This window comes from Aquarana catesbeiana, linkage group LG03 (assembly GCF_042186555.1).
Source record: "Aquarana catesbeiana isolate 2022-GZ linkage group LG03, ASM4218655v1, whole genome shotgun sequence".
Taxonomy (NCBI): domain Eukaryota; kingdom Metazoa; phylum Chordata; class Amphibia; order Anura; family Ranidae; genus Aquarana; species Aquarana catesbeiana.
Window position 1 is genome coordinate 89811207 of NC_133326.1, and position 18577 is coordinate 89829783.

General features: G+C 39.8%; 1 protein-coding gene across 2 annotated transcripts in view; it reads right to left on the reverse strand.

Moving 5' to 3' along the window:
* ADAM10 (ADAM metallopeptidase domain 10) overlaps window positions 1-18577 on the reverse strand; it is a 239713-nt gene that overhangs the window by 113507 nt on the left and 107629 nt on the right. The gene's annotated exons all lie outside the window — the stretch shown is intronic.

Consider the following 18577-nt stretch of genomic DNA (forward strand, 5'->3'; position numbering starts at 1 on the left):
GTAAAAAGGCTTGATTTAAATCAACTCAATTTGATTTTAAAGAGCAACTGTCATTTCTGTACCGCAGCGGCTCCGCCTCTGACCCGCTGTTGACGCACCGACAGTCCCATTTCCTTTAATGGGACAGATGGTGATGCGGCAGTGACAACAAGGTGAGGGATGTGGTGGCAGAAGGTGAGTGGATGTCCACTAACAGGAGCTGCCATGATAGATCTGAAATGACAGGTGCTCTATAAAATATAAGGATTTATTCTTGCTTGCAGTTAGAATCTTTAATATTTGCAAACAAAATGAAGGTTTCCTATTTAGAATAATAAGCTGTCAGGTTAGTAAAACAGCGATATCAGAACCGATTCAAGCATACAGTTTGTAGTGTACATAGATCTGCAAAACAATGGGATATAGGAATATTCCTGAACTTTGGTTTATCTCATGGTTACTGTGAAATTGTGTGAATGCATCAATGCAGTGCATGTCATCTCAGCTTGAATAAATTGAATGAGTTTACCAAAAATGTAAATATTGCAGAGTATACAGCCTCATGCTACATAACTAAGCTCCATTTCATGCGGAATAAACTAAATTATTAAAGTATCTTAAATAGAAAACTATCTTTGGATAGATTTTTACTTAAAAGCATTTTATTGAAATAAATTAGATAAAAATCAATAATAAAAAATGCGATTGAAGTAAAAAAAAAATTAATCAGATTTAAAAAAAAAAAAAAAAATCATTGCTTTATATCCACTCTGATATATATGCATATTGGTTTTAAACAAATTATTTTTCTTGGCCGGCTCCAAATAAAAATGATACATGAGCTAAACTATTTTGAACATGGATCTATACTGTTCTAACATAAAACTTTAAAACCCACCAATTAGTCTCCATTATTTGGCTTTGAAGTCTCTATGGCTGCAGTATGACCCACTTAAAATGAGAAGAAAATAAAAAAAATCTCTACAAAACGGTCTACACAGGCATCTCTTACCTATACTCCGCAGTAATGAGCAGTCTGCATAAGAAATCCGTCTATGGCAAATGAGATGAAATAGGCGCTTTGATGTAAAGCACATACAACCTGAAATTCCTCAACTACATAATGCAGCATTGTAAGGGACACGAATAACGAACAGACTGACTGATCATCAGATACTGAGCTGATTAAACGCACATCTCGATAACAGTGCATTCGCTACGTGAATTGTTGCAGAGTGGAGATTAAACAAAATCAAGCATGGCGAAGGACGATACTGAAGTCATCTAATGAGAATGCATCTTTTAAATCAGGAGCGCAGGTTTCATTATGTCAGTAATGCAAAACTTCAGAGAATAAACTATTGCACATATTAATAAAACCAATTACTCAGGAAGCACATGGATATTACGTTTTCCAATCTAGATTAGGATCTGTATATGGATTGCAAGTCAGTGGTCACAGGAATCAAAAACAATGAATTGGAGCCAGTAATATGACTGCAATGATATCTCCCCCCACCCCCCGCTCCATGCCCAATTGCCAATTTGCATTGTTGAAAATGTAACTATACTCGACATGTTTCTCATGTAGTACCATGCATAATTGCTGCTTGCCAAAAAAAAAAAAAAAGCCACTTAGCAATATCTGTATCACCCAATGATAACCTGACAGCTGCTATTCTACCACCCTCCAAAAGGCAGATCATCGAGGATCAAGCTGAAAAACGAACTCCTTTGTGAACCTACCATAGTTGGAGTGCTAAATATCGTTAAAGTGGTTCTGAAAGCAGAAAGTTTTTTTTTTTTTTTTTTTTTTTTAAACTTAAAAGGATAAGTTCACCTTTAAAAAAAAAAAAAAAAAAAAACTAAATACACTTATTTTGCAGGTAAAAAAAAAAAAAAAAAAATGAGCATTTTTATTTAGGGACCTGTAAAGCACTGCACCCGTCATCCGCATATCGGGCTCCTGCGGACTCTTTGTACCTGTAAGCCCGTACCTCCAATAGGGACATGGCGATACTGAATGGCAGTTAGATCAATGAACTACTTATAGCGCTCACTAGCGCCCTGGTAGTTCATTGAGAACTACAAGCCATCAGTCACCAAAGGCCAACAATACTTCTAGTTCATCAATTCACATGGCAGCACTCTTAAATTGTGACAGCGGGTGCGGGGAGAAGATCCCCAGCTTGCCGTCACAGGCGGGGGAGCATGCAGATGCTGAACATGTTAAACTCTAATTATGGGTATTACATGTAACATGTTAATAAAAGTGAACTTATCCTTTAACACATTCTAAGAGCCAGGACCGCCAGCGGGGCACCCTAGAAGAGGAGGATTGGACAGCTCTGTGCAAAACAATTGAACAGAGCAGGTAAGTACAACATGTTTGTTATTTTTTTAAATATTTTACACCTTGGTGCCGGTGCCTCTGGGCCCTTTAAGGGGTTTAAGATGCCGAGAGGCAGGGTGGGGTTTAGGATCATGTGACCACTGTGATTTGCGGTCACATGATCGGAAAGCTCCCCGATCGCAAGTAGCGATCAGGAGTTTTCAGATAGCCGCCAGTAACTGCCAGGCGCAAGCTCTTAGCACAGCTGCATTTACATTCTGGTATGCAAATATGTGGTCGTTTGGTGTTAAGGTCCACCCAACGAGAGACCAAGAGGTTAAGGGTTCTCGTTGGAGTAAAAACGGTTTCTCCTGATGTGCTGCAAATTCATGAGGTTTATGGGTCAACAATACTGAGATGTTCCTGATAGTAGGTCACTTTGGATGTACCAAGGTTTAAATACTCCTGACTGACTGCAGGCCAACCAAAAGCTATATGAAGAATATGCAGTACAATAAGATCAAACACAAAATTAGTTCGATGCAACCCGATTGATCTCTATGGGCAAAAAACCTAACTTTTTCCAACTCAGCCGCTCTGTACCAAAACCTATTTGGTAATTGTAGTGTACAGAAATTGTACAAAAAACATGCTTGGCATTTGAAAAAAGGCATTTCTTTCAAGTGAATGCACTTTTCTTTCTGCTGAAACCATAAAATTATTGCTTCTCTACAAACACCCACAATTAATTATATTCGTTTATGCAGCTTGAAAAGTATATTCAATAAAAAAGAATGGGTGTGTGCTTTTATTGGTTTCATTAAAGTCCAACTACCGGCACAATAAAATTACCAGGCTTCAGGTATAAATGCTGTTGCCTGAAAAGTAACTGTCCCGCTGGCTTTCTTGTACATTATTCAAATCTGCTTGCCTACAAGCCAGGAAAAGTATAGCTGCTGCTGTAACTTCTTGGCCACCATGGGATTAGGCACTGCAGGCCGAAGACTTAGGTATAACACAAGTGCAGCGTTCACAAACCCAAAACTAAAATGATAAAAAATAAAGTTTAACGAAAAAAAATCCTATGAATCACCCCAACGTCTCCCATCCAAGTACTAACCAGGACAAACCTTCTTTAGCTTCTGAGATCAGACCAGATCAGGCACATTCAGGGTGGTGTGGCCATGGACTTCTAGACACAGCTTCAGTTACATACAGTACACCATGCCACAATCGGACTGGTAGGGAGACTTGCCATCTCACACCCAGAGCAAAACAGTCTGAATGGGACTCATCATTCACAGGATACAAAGCTGCCTATGAATGACTAACATAAGCTTCCTCTGATTGGCCGAGTTGAGGTTTTGATATTAGCCCACCTCTCAGGCAGCATTCACACCTTAGCATTTTTAGCTCATAAAAACGCTCATAAATTGACAGAAAAAACACCCAACAAGCACAATCTCATTCATTTCAATAGCACCTGTTCACGTCTGAGTGTTTTGTCATCTGAAGCAAAAACACCCTAAGCTCAAAAAAGAACATGAGCTTCTTTGGGGCAGATTAGAGGCGTTTTTCTGCCTTTCACATTGGTGATCTGAACAAAATGGTGGCAAAACACGCGCGACTCTGAAACACTCAGGTGTGAATGCAGCCTCAAAGGCTGTCAATGCTGCTGTCTAAGGTGGTGCCCGTTTCTCCTCCATCCAGAGTTGAGACACCTTGACAGAACGTGTGCTACTGGCCGGATAACCAAGCAAAAAATAAATAAATAAACGCAGCCACCACATATAAGAATTGGAAAGCTAAAATATGGGTTTAATGTCGCTTTAATTACACCGGCCGTGTTGTTCTATTGGTTCTTTGCTCACATTACACTGTACATAAAATATGTATTGTATGCATATTCATTTTCTCTATTGTTTTAGACTGCAGGTGGAGCCTGACATTCTTTTATGTGTTTATAGAGCACAATAGCTCAAGCTGAAAGCCAGGTTAAAAAAAGTTTTAAATAAAAGGAATATAAAACCAATAATATTCCCTTTCCCTCATTTGGCTGACTTCTCCTTTGGATCACAGGAGTGCAGTTCGTTATGCACTCCTGTGAATTATTTTCAGCAGACAGCAGGATGAAACCCACTAACAGCTGGTGTCACAGAGCTGGGTCCATGCTCGGAAAAGATCGCTACCATATGTCAGGATCCACCCCCATTTGCCTGGGCCAGCACCCAGCTCTCTGATCACGGAACTGAGCGATTCATGGGGTTTGATCGCTCGATTCTCAGTGTTAGAGCCAGCAGGGGGGATAGATGCAGCATTAGAGAGATACTGCATCCAGCAAATAAAAAAATCCTATACTTCTCTTAACTCAATAAAATTGAGTTAACTCCTAAAGAATATCAGTAAGCTACACAAAGGCAGCTGTATCGAATGCCTAAGCATTGTACTTCCTTCCAATTCATAAGTAGACTGCAGTTTATAGACATGCAGATTCAATAAAAATCCAGTCACAGCATACTTTGAGATATCATTAACCTGCAGGATCATATATTCCAGACAAAAAAACAAAGCATAACTACTCAAATTTTACGAATATGGACTGTTATTTCCAAGGCTTTCATGCAATTCCTGTGAATTTATTTTTAAATGTCATTACGCTTCTATCAAACGCTCATCTCCCATTGAGGCCTATGTTTATTCTATGCAGGAGCAGCTGACTTATTTTATTTCTCACATGCAGTTTGTGGAGACCTCACCAACCAAGTGTTCTATTCTATCAGACTGAGCTGTTGAACAAGGGGTCAGTAATTAATGCAGTTCTAAGTTAATTGAAAGATTTGCAGTTTAATGTTACAAAACAGGTTTAAATGGATGGATGTTAATTTTACATTTGTTATAAAGCAGAGCAGATGAAATTTAATGATGGGTGGGGGGGCTATATTTCTAGGCCTTCCAGTTCTCTCCGGCTAATGAAAGGAGCAGATGTTATGCATCACGGCTGAACATTTCGGGAAAAAAGGTTGATTTTTCCTTAGCATGGATAACGCTACATTCATCATACGGCTAGGCTTAACTTCATGGAGAAATTGTTGTTCCAAGTTGCCTCCAGCCTAGGCAGCTGATCACATGATCTTTGCTCAGGAGAGAATCTGAACTCTGATTCTGTCTCTCAGCAGACATCTCATGACCAAATAACTAGACCACTGGTTGAGAAAGCAGCACCACAGTCAATAACAGCATTCTATTTTTTTTTTTTTTAAGGAAACAAATCTGTATCTGAGTACAGTATAAGTATACTGTATGTAAACTATAGCAGGTACCAGACAAATTTCGATACATGTATGGGTAGGGTGGCTGTACATCATTACATAGTAGGTGAGGTTGAAAAAAGACACAAGTCCATCAAGTCCAACCTATGTGTGTGATTATATGTCAGTATTACATTTTATATCCCTGTATGTTGTGGTCTTTCAGGTACTTATCTAATAATTTTTTTTTTAACTATCAAGAACCCCCTATGCAGTCTAAGGATAAACCGCTTTTCTTCTAATCTTAATGAGTGGCCACGTGTCTTATTAAACTCCCTTCCACAGAAAAGTTTTATCCCTATTGTGGGGTCGCCAGTATGGTATTCGTAAATTGGAATCATATCCCCTCTCAAGCATCTCTTCTCCAGAGAGAATAAGTTCAGTGCTCGCAACCTTTCCTCATAACCAATATCCTCCAGTCCCTTTATTACCAATCTTTGTATTCGCTCCATTTCCAGTACATCCCTCCTGAGGACTGGTACCCATAACTGGACAGCATACTCCAGGTGAGGCCGGACCAGAGTCTTGTTGAGTGGGAGAATTATCGCTTTGTCTCTGGAGTTAATCCCTTTTTAATGCATGCCAATATTCTGTTTGCTTTGTTAGCAGCAGCTTGGAATTGCATGCCATTGCTGAGCCTATCATCTACTAGGACCCCCAGGTCCTTTTCCATCCTAGATTCCCCAAGAGGTTCTCCCCCCAGTGAGTAGATTGCATTCATATTTTTTGCCACCCAAATGCATTATTTTTCCACATTAAACCTCATTTGCCATGTAGTTGTCCACCTCATTAATTTGTTCAGATCTTCTTGCAAGGTTTCCACATCCTGTGGAGAAGTTATTGCCCTGCTTAGCTTAGTATCGTCTGCAAATACAGAGATTGAACTGTTTATCCCATCCTCCAGGTCATTTATGAACAAATTAAATAGAATTGGTCCCAGCACAGAACCCTGGGGGACCCCAATTTCCACCCCGACCATTCCGAGTACTCCCAATTTATCAACACCCTCCGAACTCGCCCTAGTAGCCAGTTTTCAATCCATGTACTCACCCTATGGTTCATGTCAAAGGACCGTACTTTGTACAGTAAATGTTTATGGGGAACCGTGTCAAATGCTTTTGCAAAATCCAGATACACCACATCTACAGCCCTTCCTTTAGCTAGATGGCAGCTCACCTCCTCATAGAAGGTTAATAGATTGGTTTGGCAAGAACGATTCTTCATGAATCCACGATGATTACTGCTAATGAGACCATTTTAATTTCTAAAATATTGTAAACAGTCCCTCATCATCCCCTCCAAGAGCGTACATACTATTGAAAAAAAAATTAGGAACAATGGTCTGGCAATTACTTGACTGAGTCCCTTAAGGACCCTCGTTTGCAAGCCATCTGGTCCCGGTGACTTATCAATGTTAAGTTTCCCAAGTCTAGTTCTAATTCTGTCCTCTGTTAGTCATGAGGGTGCTTCCTGTGATGTGTCATGAGGATAAACACCGCAGTTTTGGTTACTGAAGCCCCCCCGATTCCCTTGTGAAAACTGAGGAGAAGAATAAATTCAATACCTTCGCCATCTCCCCATCCTTTGTAACAAGATTTCCTACCTCATTCTTTATGGGGCCCAACATGGTCTGTCCTTTTTACTGTTTACATACATTTTCTGGGTATTTTTTGCTCTCCTCCGCTATGTGTCTTTCGTGTTCTATCTTAGCCTCCCTAATTGCACCCTTACATTTCATGATGCATTCTTTGTAAAGACTGAATGCTGAGGATGATCCCTCAGCCTTGTATTTTTTGAAGACATTCTCCTTTGTTTTTTATGCATTTTTACACTGGAGTTAAGCCATCCAGGACCCTTGTTCGCTCTTTTAAAATTCATTTCCCAATGGGATGTACCCGCTCCCACTTCCAGCTCAGTGCGAAGCCGCAAAGTGAGCCGGAAGTCCGGCCCCCTCCTCACCCCCACCCGCCGCAGCAGGCCCATTAACAGAGTGCAGCGTGATTCGCACATGTACAATAGGAAACTGGCTGTGAAGCCACAAGGGTTCACTGCCTGCTTCCCTTAGCTGAGATGACGGTGCCAGCACCCGAGTGTGGATTTAAGAATCGGCTCAGGTGAGGACACCGCTGGATGCCTGGACAGGTAAGTGCCCTAATGGTAAGGCCTCATGCACACTGGACGTTTTTTGATGTTTTTACAGCAGCTGTTTTTGGCTGTAGATGGTTTTTTCTATAATCATTAAACGCTCCATCATGTTATCCAACGTGTCCATGCACACATCGGCTGTTAGCAGTTTTGGACAGTAAAAAAAACCCCAAAACGAGTGGGTTCTGAGAGACGTTCTTCAGCTGTAAAAACGCTTACTCACCATTTAACGTTTTTGATCCATTGAAAAAAAAAGAAAACACTAAAACACCAACGCGGAAAAACGCTAAAAACCGCTAAAAAATGCTATTGCAAAAACATTGAAAAAAGTTGAAAAACCCATTGCAAAGCTACTGACGTTTTTATAACATTATTTTAACGTCCAGTGTGCATGAGGCCTAGTCAGCTGACTTAATTTTTTTTTTTGGGGGGGGGGGGGGGAAACTCCACTTTAAGGTGGGAGAGAAAAGGCAGAAGTGACAGAACAAACTGATGCCAGGGAGACACAACATGTAATCTTACAAGGATAGTTCAGCACTGTGCTATGAACTTCAGCACTGGAACGCTTCTGTCATCATTCCTCTCTAACTGGGCCAAGACATACAATCAAGGCTGGGATTGCACACACTTTAAATTACAGAAGGTGACAGTTTTTGAGACCATGGGGAGGAGAGGGGGGTAGGGGGACTTCCAAAAAATGATTGCTCCGTGCTTCAACAAAATGGCAGCCTCCAGCAAGAACAAACGAGCGCAATGATGGACATAATTTACAGCACACACACTACAGCTGGCCATAAATTCGTTGAAATTCGGCCAGTGCTGACCAAGAGGTCCTGCGCAGCCCCAAACTCTGCACTTTGTCAATTGTGATGTCATGAAGTGATTTGATTTTTCACTTTTTTTTTTTGTCAGCCTTTTTTGTTTATAGCCCCAAAACGAAAAAGCACAGATTTTTAAAATTAAATATATATTTAATTTTAAAAATCTGTGCTTTTTCGTTTTGGGGCTATAAACAAAAAAAGGCTGACAAAAAAAAAAAAAAGTAAAAAACCAAATCACTTCATTAATTTAGGTCAATATGTATTCTGCTACTTTTTTTTTTTTTTACAGAAAATATGTAGCAGAATACATATTGACCTAAATTTATGAAGCGATTTGATTTTTCACTTTTTTTTTTTACAAAAAATAATCCCAATAAGCATATGATGACTGGTTTGCACAAAAGTTATAGCATCTACAAACTATGGAATATTTTTCTTTTTACTAGTAAAGGCAGCGGTCAGCAACCTATAGCAGGACTGCAATATTGCAGCAGACATTTTTGGGGACCAGTGACACTATATATGTCCCGCCTTCTGTGACAGACAGCACACTGATCCAGTGGTGGGACATAGTTACTGTGACCTGGGCAATTCAAATGCAGCTCCGTGACACACGGAGATCGCCGCTCTGATTCGGGAACTGGCAGGCTGCATGACGGGCACAGGCGAGGCTGCATCTGAGGGGCACTGGTGAGGCTGCATTGATCTCTTGTATCATGTCCGCAGTCTGACCATCTCCTGTACCATGTCCCCAGTCTCTGACCATCTCCTGCATCATATCTGCTAGAGTGCACCGCATGGAAATTTTACTAATACTGTTAGCAATGTGTTACATCATTTTATTTAAAATGTATAAAAATTTTTTTAAACGGTCATTTTAGGTATCGGTTTTCGGCCTATAAAAAGTCCAAATAAGCTTCAACCACGTGCTGTATACAAGCACCATTGTAAATATGGAGAGTTCAAACTGTTTAAACCTACAGATAGGATATCTTCCGTTAAGTAGCGGGCATCATCCCCACTGCCTGAAAAACATCTCCAAAAGGGCAGATAATGCGCATTAGGAGAAACTGTACTACAGACACTGACTTCCTGTCACAATCCCAGATTATTATTAAGGATAGATTTATTCAGAAAGGCTATAGAAAACAGCAATTGGATAAAATTATACAGAAGGTTTGAGAAAAACCGCGTGAGATCTGCTTAACAAATAAAGAATGGCAGGGAAATTCGAAACAGGAGTGGGGCTTCATTTCCAACTTCCACACATAAAATAAGGAAAATGAGGATATTTTTAAACATCATTGGCATATTTTATGTAAGGACAGAGTCCTTAACCACTTCCGGGCCTATTCTAGCACTCCTCTCCTACATGTAAAAAGCATATTTTTTTGCTAGAAAAATTACTCCGAACCCCCAAACATATTTTTTTTTAGCTGACACCCTAGGGAATAAAATGGCAGTCATAACTTTTTATGTCGCACGGTATTTGCGCAACAATTTTTCAAATTTTTTTTTTTTTGGAGAAAAAAGTTTCACGAAAAAAAAAAAAAAAAAAAAAAACACACAAAACCGTAACGTTAGCTCAATTTTTTTTGTATAATGCGATAGATGTTACGCTAAGTAAAAAGATACCAAACATGTCACGTTTTAAAATTGCGCACACTTGTGAAATGGCTCCAAACTTTGGCACTTAAAAATCTCCATGGGGACACTTTAAATTTTTTTACAGGTTACCAGTTTACAGTTAGAGGGGGTTTAGTGCTAGAATGGTTGCTCTCGCTTTAATGCACGCAATGATACCTCACATGTGTGGTTTGAACGGTGTTTACATATGTGGATGGGACTTACATCTGCGTTCACTTCTGTGCGCTAGCACACGTGACTCTTTAAATGTTTGATTATGGTTTATTTTACTTAATTTTTTTTATTTTTACACTTTCTCTTAAAAAAAAGTTTTGATCACTTTTATTCTTATTACAAGGAATGTAAACATCCCTTGTGTAGAGAATGGTGCGTGACAGGTCCTCTTTATGGAGAGATATGGGGTCTATAAGACCGCACATCTCTCCTCCAGACTGGAAAGCATCAGATCAACAATAAAAAATAAAAGTGGACTCAAAAAAAAAAAAAAAAAAAAAAAAAAAAAACGCATTTCAGAATATATCCATAACATTGAAATTGGTTTCAAATATAGTGTGTCCTTGCATTTTAAAAACCATTATAATCAGGATCCATCTGGCTTAATATTTTGGGGGGGTGGACAGAATCCACCCGAGCTGGAGGGGGTCCAATTTAGTGCGAGAGATATCCAAGAGAGAAACAAGATGGATATATCTAATGAACAAATGAATGCCTGGCGGTATGAATATAGAGCTAGACATTAACTGTTTCATTAGTAATTATTGAGGTAGCATAGTGATTACAACTTCATTAATTATTTTTTAATATTTTAGACTTTTATGGGATCTTGTGTTTAAATATGTTATAAAATGTTATTTTGATTTTGTTATTGGATATAGGCCATTCAATCAATATTAGGTTTTATACTGATATATCATTAGGATTTCAAATATAAAGTTAGATTTTTCTGCGCCAATATGTGTGTTGGCTTATGAGGTTTAATTATGCTAACAAATTTAAAGTAAATTTAAGGTAATTAATTTTATTGATTGCAAGTCAAGCTGTTGATTGTTTAAATTCGAACTATGCATTTATAGTGGGGCAAAAAAGTATTTAGTCAGCCACCAATTGTGCAAGTTCTCCCACTTAAAAAGATGAGAGGCCTGTAATTATCATAGGTATACCTCAACTATGAGATACAAAATGTGGAAACAAATCCAGACAATCACATGATCTGATTTTTGAAAGAATTTATTTGCAAATTATGGTGGAAAATAAGTATTTGGTCACCTACAAACAAGCAAGATTTCTGGCTCTCACAGACCTGTATCTTCTTCTTTAAGAGGCTCCTCTGTCCTCCACTCATTACCTGTATTAATGGCACCTGTTTGAACTTGTTATCAGTATAAAAGACACCTGTCCACAACCTCAAACAGTCACACTCCAAACTCCACTATGGTGAAGACCAAAGAGCTGTCAAAGGACACCAGAAACAAAAAATTGTAGACCTGCACCAGGCTGGGAAGACTGAATCTGCAATAGGCAAGCAGCTTGGTGTGAAGAAATCAACTGTGAGAGCATTAATTAGAAAATGGAAGACATACAAGACCACTGATAATCTCCCTCGATCTGGGGCTCCACGCAAGATCTCACCCTGTGGGGTCAAAATGATCACAAGAACGGTGAGCAAAAATCCAAGAACCACACGGGGGGACCTAGTGAATGACCTGCAGAGAGCTGGGACCAACGTAACAAAGGCTACCATCAGTAACACACTACGCCACCAGGGACTCAGATTCTGCAGTGCCAGACGTGCCCCCCCTGCTTAAGTCAGTACATATCCGGGCCCTTATGGAAGTTTGCTAGAGAGCATTTGGATGATCCAGAAGAGGATTGGGAGAATGTCATATGGTCAGATGAAACCAAAGTAGAACTGTTTGCTAGAAACACAACTCGTCGTGTTTGGAGGAGAGAGAATGCTGAGTTGCCACCAAAGAACACCATACCTACTGTGAAGCGTGGGGGTGGCAACATCATGCTTTGGGGCTGTTTCTCTGCAAAGGGAACAGGAGGACTGATCCGTGTACATGAAAGAATGAATGGGGCCATGTATCGTGAGATTTTGAGTGCAAACCTCCTCCCATCAGCAAGGGCATTGAAGATGAAACATGGCTGGGTCTTTCAGCATGACAATGATCCCAAACACACCGCCCGGGCAACGAAGGAGTGGCTTCGTAAGAAGCATCTCAAGGTCCTGGAGTGGCCTAGCCAGTCTCCAGATTTCAACCCCAGAGAAAACCTTTGAAGGGAGTTGAAAGTCCGTGTTGCCCAGCGACAGCCCCAAAACATCACTGCTCTAGAAGAGATCTGCATGGAGGAATGGGCCAACATACCAGCAACAGTGTGTGACAACCTTGTGAAGACTTACAGAAAACGTTTGACCTCTGTCATTGCCAGCAAAGGCTATACAACAAAGTATTGAGATGAACTTTTGATATTGACCAAATACTTATTTTCCACCATAATTTGCAAATAAATTCTTTCAAAAATCAGACAATGTGATTGTCTGGATTTGTTTCCACATTTTGTCTCTCATAGTTGAGGTATACCTATGATGGCAATTACAGGCCTCTCTCATCTTTTTAAGTGGGAGACTTTGCACAATTGGTGGCTGACTAAATACTGTATTTACTGGCGTATAACACTCACTTTTTCACCATGAAAATCGGGTGCAAATAGCGTGTGCGTGTTATACGCCAATACTTCAATTTCAGCTGCCGTCAGATTACAGTGAGAATCTCCTGTTTACTTGGCGGCCTCTGTAATAGGAAGTCAATAGATGGCAATGGCGACGAGGCTGCTGCATTGATGGCAATGGTGAGGCTGCTGCATTGATGGCAAAGGTGAGGCTTCATTGATGTGGACTAATAAGGCTGCATTGATGGCACTTGTGAGGCTGCAGGTGGGCATTGATCAGGCTGCATTGATGGCAATGGTGAGGCTGCAGATCGGCACTGAACCTTATTTTGCTTCAAAGTTCTTTATTTAAAATTTAAGGTTTTTTCCTGAAACTTCCCTCTTAAAATGAATGTGCGTGTTATACGCCTGTGCGTGTTATATGCCAATAAATACGGTACTTTTTTCCCCACTGTATGTAATCATGTCATATCACGATAATAGCATTTTGAGATGTGTTTAATGCGCTGTGCTGTATTGATAATAAGATCATATGCATGAGCTTGTTTGTGTGGTCTTTCTTCCTGTTTTCCTGATATGGACTGAGGTCCGTGCGGGAGGTAGGGGGTTAACCGGTCAAGTGATCCAATGTATGTGGAGATGCTAAGCTTGGTTTGTCTGCAAGATATCCAAGTCAGTGGATGGAAGATTTAGGCTGTGAATGATTAAAGCACCCTAATCAGCCGTTATATAAGTTGGTATGTCGTCGGCCACCTCCTCAGATGTCAGGATTACAAAACGCGTCAGCTGGGCCAATACATCAACGTCGGCACGTCATTCGGGGACACCGGTATCCCTAGAAAGCAGAGCACGGTAGGAGACAGTCGCGGGATTCCCACTGGTATACAGACATGATTAATGATAAACTTTTATTGCTTGAATTTTATGGATTTTAAGTGCAATTCCTAAAAGGGGGGGGGGGGTTTGGGGGGGTGAACATAAACAGTTCTAAATGTGATTACGCTACGGAGTGCTTTTGTTTTTGAATGAGCTTACTAGCATCTGATCCACCCTGCCGGCTGCAACGGGATCTGGGGAGAGATTGTCCAATCAAAAATCTGGTGTCCATAATCCAGTGTTTTCTGGCAAGAGTGATTCAGAGGAGGATTTTCTTACCCCTCTGCCTTTCTTTGACTTGTGGAGGTGTTGGTGACAGCTTTCCATCCCAGTGGGGTTATTCAACACAGTTTGGACTTTCCATATTCACTATGGTGCTAGTATACAGCACATGACTGCAGCTTATTTGGACTTGGTTTGCACAACTTTTATTATTGCACACTGGAAAAAACTTTATTGTGCGTTTTTTAGCGCTGCCTTAATGTATGTTTTATTTTAGTTTATCAATGCTTGCCATTGGTGGGTGTGTTTGGTAGCTGCTTTAGACCTAATTGGTCACATTTTTAGTCTATTAAGGCATTATAGGGTTATCCACCTACCTCATAAGCGCTTGATAGTTTGTTTTTTTTAAATAGGAATATATATACATACACACTAGAATATATATATAGAATATATATATATATATATATATATATATATATATATATATATATATATATATATATATATATATATATACACATACATATATACATACATACACACACACTACACAATTAATCGTTCAAAAATTGTGATCTTGATTCGACCCCCCTGACGATCTCTATTGCAGAGTTTGCCAATTCTTTAATATAACAAGTGGAGAGACTTATCTGCTCACTCAGCTGTCAAAAGAAAACATCCAGGCAGTCTGCCAAGTTTTTAACATGAAACATTGTAACTAACTCTTCCTTCTTAGATCTTCTTAAACTTGTGTGAAAAAAAAATCCAGGCAGTCTGCAAACCTGTAAATGCAGGAAGTTTAACCACTTAAAGTCTAAATCTTTTTCTGACACTTGTTTAAATTAAAAAAATCAATATTTTTTGCTAGAAAATTACTTGGAACCCCCAAACATTCTATATATTGTAACAGAGACCCTAGGGAATAAAGTGTCAATTGCTGCAATATTTTATGTCACACTGTATTTGCCCAGCGGTCTAACACATACATACACACACACACATACATACACACTAGGTTGTGGACACTAACTTTTGCGCAAAACAAATACACGCTTATTGTGTCTTTTTTTTTTTTTTTTTTTTTTCCAAAAATATGTAGCAGAGTACGTTTTTCCCTAAACTTAAGAAATTTGATTTTTTTCATTATTATTTGATATGTTTTATAGCAGGAAGGAATTTTTTTTTTTCCCCCAAAATGGTTGGTCTTTTTTTTGTTTACAGCGTAAAAAAAAAAAATCACAGAGGCGATCAAAAAACACGCCATTTGTGGGGGGGGGGATTACAAAAAATTTTACTTGGGTACAGTGTTACATGACTGCACAATTGTCAGTTAAAATAACAGTGCCGTATCGCAGCAAATGGCCTAGTTACGAAGGGGGTAAGGGTTCTCAGGCTCCAACTCAAACTTGCATAGTAAAAGTGCAGGACTACGAAGCAGGAAGAACAATGATAAAGTGTTTTCAGTCAGGTATACCCAACTGCATTTCACAATATTTCCATCAAATGGTATTCAGTATAATGGACCAGGGTTCCACTTTAAAGGAATCACATACACACCGAAAAAAAAAAGAAGAAAGAAAGAAGAAATTAGAAAGAAGAAAAGAAGAAGGGAAAAAAAAAAAAAAAAAAAATTTATTATAATTATATATATATATATATATATATATATATATATATATATATATATATATATATATATATATATATATATATATATATATATATATATATATATATATATATATATATATATATATATATATATATTTTTTTTACTTTTTGCTATAATATCCCAATTTAAAAAAAAAAAAAAAAACACGTCCTCAGTTTAGGCCGATCTGTATTCTACAATTTTTTTTTTTTTTTCAAAAAATATCGCAAACTATTGTGCAAACGTTATAGCGTCTACAAAATAGGGGTTAGATTTATGGCATTTTTAATTTTATTTTTTACTAGTAATGGTGGCAATCTGCAATTTTCATCGTGACCGACATTGCGGCAGACATATCGGACCCTTTTGGGACCATTCACATTTATACAGCGATCAGTGCTATAAAAATGAACTGATTACTGTATAAATGTCACTGGCAGGGAAGGGGTTAACACTAGGGGGTGATCAAGGGGTTAAACGTGTTACCTAGGGAGTAATTCTAACTGTAGGGGGTGGGGGCTCACAAGGGGAGGAGACCAATCGGTGTTCCTCTGTACTGGGAACACACCATCGGCCTCCTCTCACCTGACAGGTCTTGCTAGGTTATCGGGCAATCACGGGTGCCCACCGGACATTGCAGCCGCCGGGCACATGCATCGGCTCCCGAGTGACGTGGTGGGAGGCCGAGGTCGTCATATGATGCCCGTCCAGGATGGGAGATCCATCCTGTGGACGTCATTTGACGATGGCTGGGATGGGAAGTGGTTAAGAAATGATGGACTTTGAAGTGCTGTAGAAAAGAAGACTGCAGATAAACAGGTACAACTTATATAGGGGCATTTATTTCATCTCTGTGCATTACCTGAGGCCAGACACTTCACTAGGGTATAGGTAAGGGTTTACAGCCACTTTAAAAACAACATATTCCCTTTAAGATGGTACACATTAGCTTGCCTTGCTTCTATCTGCTTCAGTTTTTATTTTTGCGGTTGTGACTTTCTATTAGGGGATGACTACGGTAGTTCTCCATGATCACACTGTTTGTAGGAATGTAGTCACCCTCTCTTGCTCACTATTGAGATAGACTAGTGACTAAGTGGTTTGTAGGGATAGTCATGCACAAGACTGCTACTAATGGGCACTGCTCATCCCAAAGAAATGGAAGTGAAGGTGGAAAAGAAGAGGTTCCGGAGCTCATGGAGAACATTACAAGGAGGCAGAAAAACATGGTAAACAATTAAAAAATAGATTACACAGTCATTAAGTGGTGGATGTGTTTTTGTAATATAAAGAAATTGAGAAACTTTAAAAGAAGTAGTGTAGGAATACAAAAACACACACCTCTCTATGGGTGCAGTATCGTGATCCTGCAGCTGTCCTCCACCACCAGCTCAAAGCCCAAGAACTGAGCGACTGACTACTGATCACCTCTCAGTCCGCTCTGAGCGGAGAGCAGTGACCATCAGTCTCTGCTCTGCCCCTCCAGCACAGGGCTGGAAAGGGGTGGGAGTGGCTGGCTCAGGCTCTCTGCAATGTGTTGAAAGGTAGCTGTCAATCAGTTATCTGGGTGGATCCCAATATGAATGAAGTGGTGTTTCAAAAAGAAAAAAAAAAAAAAAAAAAAAAAAAAAAAACACGCATTGAAAATTTAGAACACATCAATTTTTTTTTAATTAACACACACACACACACACACACACACACACTAAACTGCTCGGTGTAAAAGAATTGTACAGAGCGGCCTCGATCCGCCTCTTCTCGGGTCCCCCGCCAGCTCTCTCGGCTCCTCCTCTTTTTGTGAATGCATCCAAAGGAAGCCGCTTGCCATGGGGGTATTCATGCAGGCTCAATAGTATGCTGCGTGCGCTGCATCCATAGACCCAGACGGAGAGGCTCTCCTCCTCCCCCGCATAACAGGATTTGACTGACAGCAGTGAGGGCCAATGGCTCCCACTGGCTTAGCAAAATCTATGAAACCAGAAAATGAGAGAAGAGAACGCTACAGAAGAGCTAAGAGCTGGATGGAGTGAGGACCCAAGTAAGTAGTATGTGGGGGGGGGGTTGGGGTGAGGGGGCGCGATACTACTACCTAAAACATTTTTTAACTCAAGGCTGTGTTCATACTATTTTTTTTTTTTTTTTTTTTTTAACAAACAAAGGTGCTTTATTGTCAAAGAAGGCAAAAATACAGAATACCAATGGACACAATACACAGCTCCACATAGTAGATACATATGCTTTAACACAATATGTTCAATTCAGTATATATAACAAGATAGCATTGTAAAAAGAAATTCCAATACCAGTAACCAATTACTTCTGACTTTCCGTCCACTAACTCCACCCCCACCCACCATACATTAGAAAACAGGATAGAGTGTGTATCCCTAAGAGGCCATCCACGGAGCCCAAACTTTTTCAAATTTCCATGGACACCCACGGTTTATATAAGTCATTCTGTACATGGGGATGGCTGCTTCAGTCTGTGCCTCCCAGGCCGTAACAGACGGAGGGGCTGAATCAATCCACTTCATAAGGATTTCCTTTTTTGCATAAAAAAGAAGATAAGAAATTAGGAGTTTGAGATAAGGCCTTTGTTCATCATCAAACACCCCCAATAGGGCTAGCGCAGGCAAAACCAGAAGAGATATTTGCAATCTGGAATTAATTTCTCCAAAAATCGCAGACCAAAATGTTACTATGATGGGGCACTCCCAGAACATATGAAAAAAGGTACCAATTTGCATCTTGCATTTAGGACATATGGGATCTCTTTCAGGGAATATGCGATGGAGTCTCTGCGGGGTGTAATAAACCCTATGTATAAATTTGACCTGGATCAGTTTGTCCCTAGATGCTATCACCAATTTAGGGCCATAATCTAGACAATCGTCCCATCCCTCCTTGTCCAGCGAAGGTA